Raw genomic sequence first — 11,073 nt, 5'->3', positions numbered from 1 at the left:
CAAATGGTCTGTGGCTTATTTCAATTTTCCTGTTAAGTTCCTGTGTTGCTTCTTGAAAGAAAGTTCAGTGTGAATCTCTACACACCACTTTGTCTTTCCAAGTGCAAGAGGCAGGCTAACAATGCCTTCAATCCACCATCTCGGAAAACAAAAATAACAGTTTTCTCATTTTTAAAGGTTTTGTTAAGATCTGTTAATGACTCACAAAGAAATAGTATTGGGTATATTTGAAATTAGTATTTATTCATTTATGTTGATAAGTGAAAATACAAGATGGTGATCAAGATGGAAGTACTTAATATGTATATTTCAATATTCTTAGATGCAAAGAACTTCACTTTTGATGTATTTTTATTTTACATCAGTTTCATTTCAACTTAGGTTTAAGGGGTTCTTGATAATCTGACATGATAAGTGGTGTTGGAATTGGCACTAAAATCCACCATGCTCTACAGCACTTCATCCTTCTTCGGCAGGCACCAATTTGATCTTCTACTACTTTGCAGACATCTCTTCTGCAAACACCAGACAAATTGAGACAATGACCTTCAGCAGCACCCAAACCACCTCTTACTGCAGGAAAGAAGATCCAGTGAGATCTACATAGTCCACAAATGGAATGTAAATCCATAAACACTCTTAAGTAAGAGAATAAATTTAGTATGAGCATTTTTACGTGGGAGCTTTTGAAATGGTTGCTGCTCATATGTCAGAGACACATGCAGATTAAGAAAGGTAGTAGTTCCAATCCTGGTTTGGCACAACAGTCACGGTATTTTCAGTGGGGGAAAAGAGCTGTGGGAGGGGATGGTACATCTTCATCTTTTCCTCTGCGTTTTCTCTCAGAAATGGCTGTTGCTTACCGCAGGGCAAAAATGCCAGTGTCTTCTGCCAGAGTGGGTTACTGAGGGCCATGGTGGTTCCACCTTGTGGCTGATACTGATAGTCCTTTTCTGCTTTTTTTCGTTCCTAGCCAAAAAAGATATTTCTGCAGTCTCAGGTATGCTGATTTCAGCAGTTGTTTTTTTCTATATGGCTTTTTTTTTTTTCATTCACTCTCTCTCTCTCTCTCTTTTTTTTTTTTTTCTTTTTTTTTTTTTGGCTTCACTGTGTTGCCGTAGCTTCTTAAGTGGTCCCTTGAACCCTCCCAGTGCTATTTTGGTTTGTACTTAGCTATCTATATATTTTTTCTTGGGGGAAGTATAGAGTTAAAGGCTGGTGTATCCTGCTCTTGCTCCCCCAAGTGATTTCATTCCCCCAAGCTAATATTTCAGGCTTTCAATTTATCCGTGCTTTCATCTGTCCAAACGTAAGTGGAAATTACTTTTTCTCTCCACATTTAGATTTGCTCTATCTACTTTAATTGCTAATAGTGTCTTAGTCATAGGATAGATTAGTTAGAAAAAAGTATATTTTTGACATTATAAATGATCCTTTCAATTTGTGTCTAAAAGTGGAAAATATTAGAAAGCTTAACATTTATTATTGTGTCCAGACCAGTATTTCCTCCAGATGACCTTTATTACAACAAAGATAATTTAATGAAGATCTCTCTAATGGTAAAGCTGATGGCTTTGTGCTATTATAATATCCTTAAAATTAAGTGACAGTCTAGTGGAAAGACCAACTAAAGCAAGGGTTAGGAAAAAATCAGTTATTACCTTCATTTTGGTCTCACTCTGCATTAATAGTTTTCATTGTGTCAAAGATTTATTATTCATTAAGCAAATGTTCATTTAATAGTAAATGGATCCTATTAAAGATGATTTTTAAAATGATAATCACATTACTTTTATTCACATCTGTCTACTGATGCCATTCACAGATGAGAATGGTATAACGTTATTTTATTTTTTTCATTTTGCCACATCTTTATTTACTTAGGTTTATGCTGTATCAAACAATGTATGTGTGGGAGTAATGGGTGATTCAGGAATGCATGAGGGGGAGGTTTAAGCTCTTTAACTTCGAACAATTAAAATTAGCAACATAATATTGAAATACATGCATAACACTCAAGTGGTACTTTCAAAATAGTGTATATTTCCTCTGTTTATTTGTAGCTTTTAAACCCAGCTAGAAGTATTCTATTTCTTTTAGGCACCATAAGTCTGAAAGTCTGTAGTGAAAGCTACAAGTAGTAAATGATGCTAATTCATGTGCTCCCACCTGTGGAAGAATTGAATGTCTTAGATAAAAAAAAGATGGTGCAATTTGTGTACCCAGTATCTTAGAATATAATTTGGTGGTGGTTTTTCTGTTTCTGTAGCAGAGTAACATATATAATATATCCAAGTCATCAAGTTATTTAAATATGCCTTTAAACAGGGAGAACTGAAAATAATACTGTGAATCCTGGTAAGCATTTAAAAATAATGAGGAGAATATTGCCTTTACAAAGTCAAAATTTGTCTGAATACAACCCATATAACAATTTCATAGCAAAACATTCCTTCAATCCTATTAAAGTCAGAAGGAAAAGAAGAATGTCCACTGTCAATGCTGTATTAATATAGTTCTAAAAGTTTTGAACAATGAAACATATTGTAAGAAGAGAAGTCCGAGGAGACTTGAGCCCATTGTTTATCCTCTCCTTCTATACCTCCCAAAATACCATTGGAATGTTGTAACATTTTGAAGAATCTGTAGTAGTGTCCCAAATCATAGAATACTATGAATGCATCTGAATCTGAGATATCCCCAAAAGATACAAAATAGGTGTGACTAGAATGAAAGAAAGATTTAGGCTTTTGGCCATGACTGCAAGTTAGCTGCTCTCAAGTGACTGCTGCTATAGAACAAATATATAGTAGAGGATCTCTTTGAAACATTTCTATCCCTGAAAATGGTTAGGCAAGTTCTTAAAATATCTCCTCTTTCAAACACAAAAATAGTCTGTGAACTGGAGCTTGAGCAGTGGGCACTTTGTACTGGATAGCTGATGGAGGGGGGTGAGGGTTTCCCAGATCTTCTGGGAAGATCTGCTATGATCAGTAATGCTAATGATGGTACTACTGACTCTTGGGCCATCAGAAATTCCAGTTTGTTAATGCTGAAACTTCTATATTGAGTTAAAGCATTGAGTCAGCTTCACAGAGGAAGTCTGGATAATAGCATTCTCATTTCAGACCATAAAATGATGTCAGGTTAAGGATGAACAATGAGTTCAGTATTAAAAATGATCAGGTAAGCAAGACACCATGAATAAAAGTTAATGAAATGAATAGCATATATAGACCCTTTAAAACTAAATATATTGAAATCATCAATGTGGAGAAATAATTAAGCAGGTGTGTATCAATTGTTTAAAGAAACAATCTACTATTACAAAGATGTAAAAACAATAGTAAAACAATATAGATGATAGAAAAAATGGGCAGGTCTGGCTGGGCATGGTGGCTCATGCCTGTAATCCTAGCACTGTGGGAGGCCAAGATGGGTGGATCACGAGGTCAGGAGTTCAAGACCAGAATGCCCAAGATGGTGAAACCTTGTCTCTACTAAAAATGTATATATATAAAAATTAGCCGAGCATGGTGGCGGGTGCCTGTAGTCCCAGCTACTCAGGAGGCTGAGATAGAAGAATCTCTTGAACCCGGGAGGTGGAGGTTGCAGTGAGCCAAGATCACACCACTGCACTCCAGCCTGGGCAACAGAGCGAGAATCCATCTCCAAAAAAAAAAAAAAAAAGGCAGGTCTGAAACAAAAAAATAATTTAAAAATAATGCAGGTTATTAATGATATATTAGACACAGGTAAGAGGATAACTAGTGAAGAAAAAAATGTTTACATGATATACCCAGAATGTAGCATGGAAACAGAAGGTCTAACATTTATTTAATTCAAATATGGGGGGAGAGAAGTGCAAAAGGATTCACCATTTCAAGAGATTCTCAGAAAGAAATTAAGAAACCGTATAAACCCATTGATTCAAAGAATATATTTCTAACACATGATATAAAAATCAACTCACTTTAGTTAAATTATAAAACATTAAAACCAAACACCAGACCATACAAACATTGAAAAAAGGATAATTTATAATGAAATAATATTTATCTGATTATTAAAGAAAGAAACAAAGAGAAAAAGGAAAGAAAGAAAGAAAGAAAGAAAGAAAGAAAGAAAGAAAGAAACAAAGAGAAAGAAGGAAAGAAAGAAGGAAAGAAAGAAAGAAAGAAAGAAAGAAAGAAAGAAAGAAAGAAAGAAAGAAAGAAAGAAAGAAAGAAAGAAAGAAAGAAAGAAAGAAAGAAAGAAAAAAGCATTAGTGAGGGAGGGCGAGTGAGAGTGAGTGTGTTTGGGCCCCTACTGATGATGCTAATCTATCACAAGCCCACACTCAGCCTTTCAACATTTGCTGGAGATTCACTTGTTCACTCATTCACTAAAAATGAGTAAACTAGTATCAACAAATGTCGAGAGAAAATAACTGTTAATATAGAATTGGGTACTCAGTAATGCTGTCTTTCAAGATCAAAAATAACAATATGAAATTGACAGATAAAAATTAAAATTGTTCACTACCAAAAGATCTGCAGCAAATAAAATTTCAAAGGCTACATATCAGAAAGAAAGAACTTAACCCAAAAGCTGATATTAGAGTCAACTTGGAATTCCATAAATATCACTAAACTGATGATAATAGTAACACTTTCTGACACGTGGGGATTCTGAAAAGAAGTGAACTTTTACTTTTGTTTAGAATTTAGAAAGTTGTAGAAAAATGCTCTTGCCCTGACAAAGAGAATAAGCTGGATAATCTATAGATCATAGATTTCATTTTGAAACACAGAACTGAGGTCTCAAAAAAAGCTAATTATTTTAAATTCAGAGTGATTAAGCCCTGCTGAAAAAAGAACGGATCCACAGATGCTTTGTGCCTAGCTGAGTTGCAGCAGCAGAAGCAGGAGGAAGCTGCCCTTGATGGAGATAACAAGGAAACAAGTGAATCTCCAGCAAATGTTGAAAGGCTGAGTGTGGGCTTGTGATAGTTTAGCATCATCAGTAGGGGACCAAACACACTCACTCTCACTCACTTTCCCTCACTAATGCTTCTTTCTTTCTTTCTTTCTTTCTTTCTTTCTTTCTTTCTTTCTTTCTTTCTTTCTTTCTTTCTTTCTTTCTTTCTTTCTTTCTTTCTCCTTCTCCTTCCTTCCTTCCTTCCTTCCTTCCTTCCTTCCTTCCTTCCTCCCTCCCTCCTTCCCTCCCTCCCTCTCTTCCTTTCTCTGTCTGTCTGTCTGTCTCTCTCTCTCTCTCTCTCTCTCTCTCTCTCTCTCTCTCTCTCTCTCTTTCTTTCTTTGGAGTCTCACTCTGTCGCCCAGGCTGGATTGCAATGGCGCGATCTTGTCTCACTGCAACCTCCTCCTCCAGGGTTCAAGCAATTCTCCTGACTCAGCCTCCCAAGTAGCTGGGACTACAGGCGCATGCCACCATGCCCGGCTCGTTTTTTGTATTTAGTAGAGACGGAGTTTCACCGTGTTAGTCACTGACCTCGTGATCTGCCCACCTCGGCCTCCCAAAGTGCTGGGATTACAAGCGTGAGCCACAGCACCCGACCCCACTAATGGTTTTTTCATGACCTATCTTGTGTGCTCCTAGGTAAGATCGGATGGAGAGCAGAACTACCTGAGACCCTTTTGAGGGACAGGCATGTAGGAACTGCTGCAGTTTGAGGTGAGAGCAAGGTAAAGGTCTTACTGTGAGAATCGGGTAAAATCCTCTGTTACTGGGGAGTGGGTGGGGGAGCTGAGACAATGCCCCCTTCACTCTCTTTTCTCACAGGTGCATAAGCAGAGGGACCTGATGTCTGAAGACAGGGCCGGGCAGGTAGATGAGAGAAGCAGATTCTCTGGTCTTTCACTGAGTGTGAGGCAGCTACTGTCCAAGGCTGGGCAAGGGATGGGAGCCCTGAGAGATTCTTGAGGTGCAGAGATAGAGGCTTGCTGAGGATGAAAGTGTACAGGAGAGCTAAGAGAGGCTCCAGTGCTGACCATGGCATTCTGCAAGAAGAGAAAATCTGTATGTAGTGGTTTATGAGGGAAAATCATGAGTTCAATTTTGGATATCTATGACTTTTGAAATTCAGTGTCCAAGTAGATATACCAGTTATGCAGTTGGATAATTTATTATAAGCCTGCAGTTCAAAAGGAGGTCCAAAAGGAGAATTTAAGAGGATGAGACTTGCTGAGCCCCTCCAGAGTGTGTGGTGAGGGAGAAGAGAAGAGGATCAGGAACTGAGCTCTGGAGCTCTCCAATAGGAAGTGTGACGGGAAAAGATGAGGAAGAAACAAAGGAAGCCGAAGTGGTAGCTCCAGTGAGATAGGCTGAGAATCAAGTGAATGTGCTGTCCTGGAAGCCAAGTGAAGAAAGTATACTATGAAGAAGGAAGTGATTATTTGTGTCAAATGCTGCTAATAGGCCAATTAAAGTTGTAGTAAAAAATGATCATTGGATCTAGCAATATGGAGATTATTGGTAACTTTGACAAAAGTGGTGTCAATAACATGATCGAAAAAAGGGGAGAGAGCCCAACTGTGATATATTTAAGAGACAATGAGAGGAGAGGAATTGAAGACAGAGAGTATGGACAACTCTTTTAAGATGTTTTGCTGAAAACTAGAGCAAAAAATAGATTGACAGCTGGCATCAGAAGAAAAGCAAGGACGTGCTTAACAGCATATTTGTATGCTGATGGTAATAATTTACTAGCATAAAAATTGATGACACAGTCACAATTGATGACACATGATGTAGTGAACTGCAACAGGAAAATCCCCCAGTACACAGCAAAGAGGGAATATAATACACAAATATATTTTTTAAAAAATTATTTGAATCTCTGAAACATGTTTTGACATTAACCTTTCATTCCTGCAATAGTTATTTTAAGCATGTTCTCATTTGTCCAGTGTTGCCAGGTTATTATAAAGTATATTAGACTTTATGAAAAGCGTTTTTTAAAATGTTAGTTTTTTTCTCATTTGTTTCATTAATTTATATTTTGTATTTATAACTTTCCTTTTATCTTCTTTAGGTTTATTATGCTGTTTTTTTCCAAAAGCCCTCAAAATGCATGCTTAGACCATTAAATTTTAGCTGGTTTAGTATTGAAAGTGATGTTACCCATTTCTGTGTGGTTACCTGTAATATACCACGAGCGGCACTTCTTGGTGTCTTTACTTATTATTAATTCACTTGTCTGAAGTTCCTTTAACTCTCCTTTCTAGTCCTAAGTTTCACTTTGCAAATCATTTGTTATTCATAGCCACGTAAAATGGAATTTATTTTGAAAAGTCTCTCATATAATTTTCACTTATTCTAGGATTATAATTTTTCTGTTTGTCTCTTTGAATAAAACTTTCAGATTTGTCAACACTCATTTAGCAGTAGCTCCTATTGATAGAATTCCATCCATCTCTTTTGACCTAGTGAGCAAATATAATAATAAATGCTGCTGAAATTCAATCCTGTCAGATCTAACTGCCTGCATATAAATTTCCAGGTCCCACAACGGCATCTCATTGAGGTCACGTTCTGTTGTATCCTTACTTTGTATCTTGAGATGCCTTGGTGGGGCATGGAAATTGATATGTAGGCAGTTTGATCTGACAGGATTGAATTTCAGCAGCATCCATTATTATATCCACTCACTAGATCAAAAAACATGGATGGAATCTTATCAACAGGAGCTACTGCTAAATGAGTCTCTTTTCTATTTTTCCCTATTATAATCTTAGTGAATCTGTAAATATTAGGTTCTTGAACCCACAGAACTGATTCTAGGATCTTGTTTGGCCAGGGATATAGCCTTCTAATCTGCAGAACCTTATAGTAATCAGCTACCAACTTACCTGGGGATAAAAGAATTGAAAAAAGAAGGAGAATAAGAAGAAGCAAATGGAGTCTCATGGCTGAAGGGCCAGCATCAATGTGGGTTGAGCCTGGAGTCTCTGGACATGGTAGGTCTGAGCCTTTTTATGATGCTGTCTGAGTCTGTGATTTGTTCTTGGTTGGTAGAGCCTAACGAAAAGAGAATAACTAAATCTTCCACAAGAAACTTCTGGGGACACACAAGTACCTAAATGTGGTGATATCTCAATGGATGAGAAAGCAGGTGAATGCTATTATTTCCAAAAGACTCAGGATGTCTTATTGTCACCTGCTTTCTTTATTATTTTCAACATGCACATGCAATAATCATTGCTCTTACTTTAAGTATAAAGTATTGTTTGCCAGGCATTATAGTAGGAACTGAAGTAAAATTGTTATACAAAAACAGTATGTAATTAATGGATATAGTTTGGCAAATTTGCACATATATATTACTCTTGTTACCACAATGAATATCCAGGTAATAATATACCCATCACCTCCAAATGTTTCCTACATCCCTTTATTGTTGTTGTTGTCGTTGTTGTTGTTGTTGTTGTCAGAATCCCTAAGATCGACCTTCTTAACAAATTGTTAAATACAAAATACCTCAGTAATAACTATAGGTACTATGTTTTAGAGCCTATCTCTGTAATTGACCCATTTTGCATAGCTTTAACCCTTGAACAATAACTCCCCGTACTGCTCTTTCCCACTCAGTAAAATACCAAACTCTTTTAAACACATTCTATATAATCCACTTTATGAAGCTTTTTCTAACATTCTTTTGTCTGCTCCCCCTCAGTAAAGGGAAATACTAACATAACAATTACCTATTTTGGATTTTTGTGTCTCTTACATATATTCCTGCATGAACCATTTACCACTTTATCTCCCATTATCTTAATATGAAGTAAAATAAAACTTGAAATGATTTTAAAAATGAAATCACAGAAGGGCTTTGTAAAAGTATGATGTACCATTGCTCATTTGTAAGAATTCAAGTGACATTAGGGGTTTTAAAACATCTTTTGTTTTGATTGGTTCTTTGCTTGTAAACCTTGTGTCTTGCATATTGTGAGCACAGTGTCCTTCCCAGCTATTTGCTTGGGGAAGATCAGTTAGAGCTACAATGAACATCAAAGGCTATCTTGTCTAGTGACTTACCTTACAGATGAGGAAATGAGCTGAGGGAAAGGAAGAAACTTGCCCTAGATCACCCAGTGATCAAGTGAGGAAGGTGATAGGGACAGCACTAACGCTTGGTATTCTGAGCCTCATTCTATTTTCCACTCTTGTCCCTTCTCTGTTTCCTCCTCTCTTCCCCAGCCTTCTAAAGAAAACTTTGCAGTTCTGCTGCAATGTCTACCTAAGGACATCCTGAGGAGACCCCGCTTTTCATTAGACTGCTTTTTTAAGCACTGTCCTGCATTTTCTTCTTCAGTCTTGTTGCATCCCATTTTTGGCTATAAGTAATGCTTCTGCTGTGCTGTTCTATCCAATTAGTTTTTTTCTATTTTCATTGATTGAAAATTAAAACAACAAAAAACATGAGTTTATCTAAATTTGGAAGTTTTAAAACTTGATTAAAATTTCCTGGGGATATGGATGTAAGACATAGATTTTAAAATATTTTTCATTTTCAAAATTAAATATCAAACCCATATATTTAGCCAGGGTGACTACTCGATAACTACTAATCAGATGGGTCTTCAGTAATGCCACAAGGTTAATACTCTTATAAATCAATTCCCTGGTGTTTCGTGCTACTGAGTTAATACAATTTGATACGGTATCACCTTTAACCAGGTTTTGAGGAGTCACACAAAGGAACAGCACAACAGAACCATAGGGTGGGATGTGTGGGGAAACCGAGATGTAAAACACAGCCTTGACTCTGACATTTACTCCACTGTTGGGAAAAGTACTTCAATTCCCAGGGCCTTAATATTTTCCTGTATAAAACAGGAAAAATAGAGCCATCTTTAAGGTTTTGTCAAATCTTGTTGCTGAGTGATTTTATAGTGTCTGCAGCTATCCTCTCTGCTAATCACAACAAGGTTAACTAACTGTTCTTTTGTTTAGTTAAAGATATTTTTGCATTTGCTTACAAATACTTATTCTCCCCTTCACAAAGAAGGAAACATTTTAAAGATAATTTATAAGATGTTCAGAGTCTCTTACATATCAACTCTTCACATTGTGGTAGAGTAGCTTAACCCCGTTCCTAAGAGTATAGATTCAGATCAGCCTGTATGTAATTAACCCCCAAACCTATGTGGAGTGTGGGATAGATAATATATTTCAAACACATGAAAAGGCACGCGCACACACACACACACGCACACACACACACACACGCAGTATTACCAAGGCAGAGGTTCAGGTGAAAATATTGGATAGACAGCTCAAAACTCTTAGTACTAAAATAATCCTAATAATAACTTTCCTTCCAAAATCACCACCGACAATCAGATCTCTTAAAGGTTGGTGTCTTAGCTTTTTGAACTTTGTGTAACTTTTGACTTTCTTATTTGGTTGTATGCTATTGATCTCCTAGAAAGAAACTTCTACTTCATCCTATGCCAGTGCTGTGTTGTAGGGGCTTGTGGTCGTTTTTCTGGTCTATAGCAATCCAGGTTACTGGCCTCTGGCTTCTTAGGAGCAAGGCCATCACATGCTTTTGTTCTTTGCTTGCTTCCTTGTAAGGGCCTGACATACAGTGGGTGCTTAACAAATAATTGATCAACTGAAATCATTTTCCACCTCCGTTCTCTCACTTCAACCTCTCCCTTTTACTTCTTCCAGATTAGTTTTCCTACAGCAAAATGGGAATTGTCCAAAAACTGCCCTTCATCTTTACAACTTGAAGGATTCATTACCCTAAGCAGTCCTTCAAAATTGACTATCAGAGACTAGATAAAAAGTCTGGGTTCACCAAGAATAGGCATGTGTGCCATTATATTTTCTGTTGAAAGCTTTGGAAAGTGTCTTTTAGCAAACAACATAAAGCATAGAATTTGACCATTCCTGACAATGTAAAAGGATCATCCACATTCTCACATGTCCATGGCTACTTTCCCACTCCTTCCCCAACCTTGAAATCCTGAATTCAAAAGAAAACATAAGAAGATAGTATGCCTCATGTAAGGCAACAGGTTGCTTAATCTTTCTTGCCTATACACATTCAAGAGCTCCAGAAAA

The 11,073-nt window shown here is 37.0% G+C and overlaps 1 long non-coding RNA gene across 1 annotated transcript; it reads left to right on the top strand.

Moving 5' to 3' along the window:
• The first annotated feature begins 1,154 nt into the window (after positions 1 to 1,154).
• LOC139361052 (uncharacterized) lies at positions 1,155 to 8,043 on the top strand. The gene is made up of 3 exons (XR_011618623.1): positions 1,155 to 1,309; positions 5,599 to 5,673; positions 7,799 to 8,043. It is a non-coding gene; the product is annotated as an uncharacterized lncRNA (long non-coding RNA).
• Positions 8,044 to 11,073: the final 3,030 nt, after the last annotated feature.

Source organism: Macaca nemestrina, assembly GCF_043159975.1.
Source record: "Macaca nemestrina isolate mMacNem1 chromosome 4 unlocalized genomic scaffold, mMacNem.hap1 SUPER_4_unloc_4, whole genome shotgun sequence".
Taxonomy (NCBI): Eukaryota; Metazoa; Chordata; class Mammalia; order Primates; family Cercopithecidae; genus Macaca; species Macaca nemestrina.
This window is presented reverse-complemented; position numbering and strand designations above follow the sequence as displayed.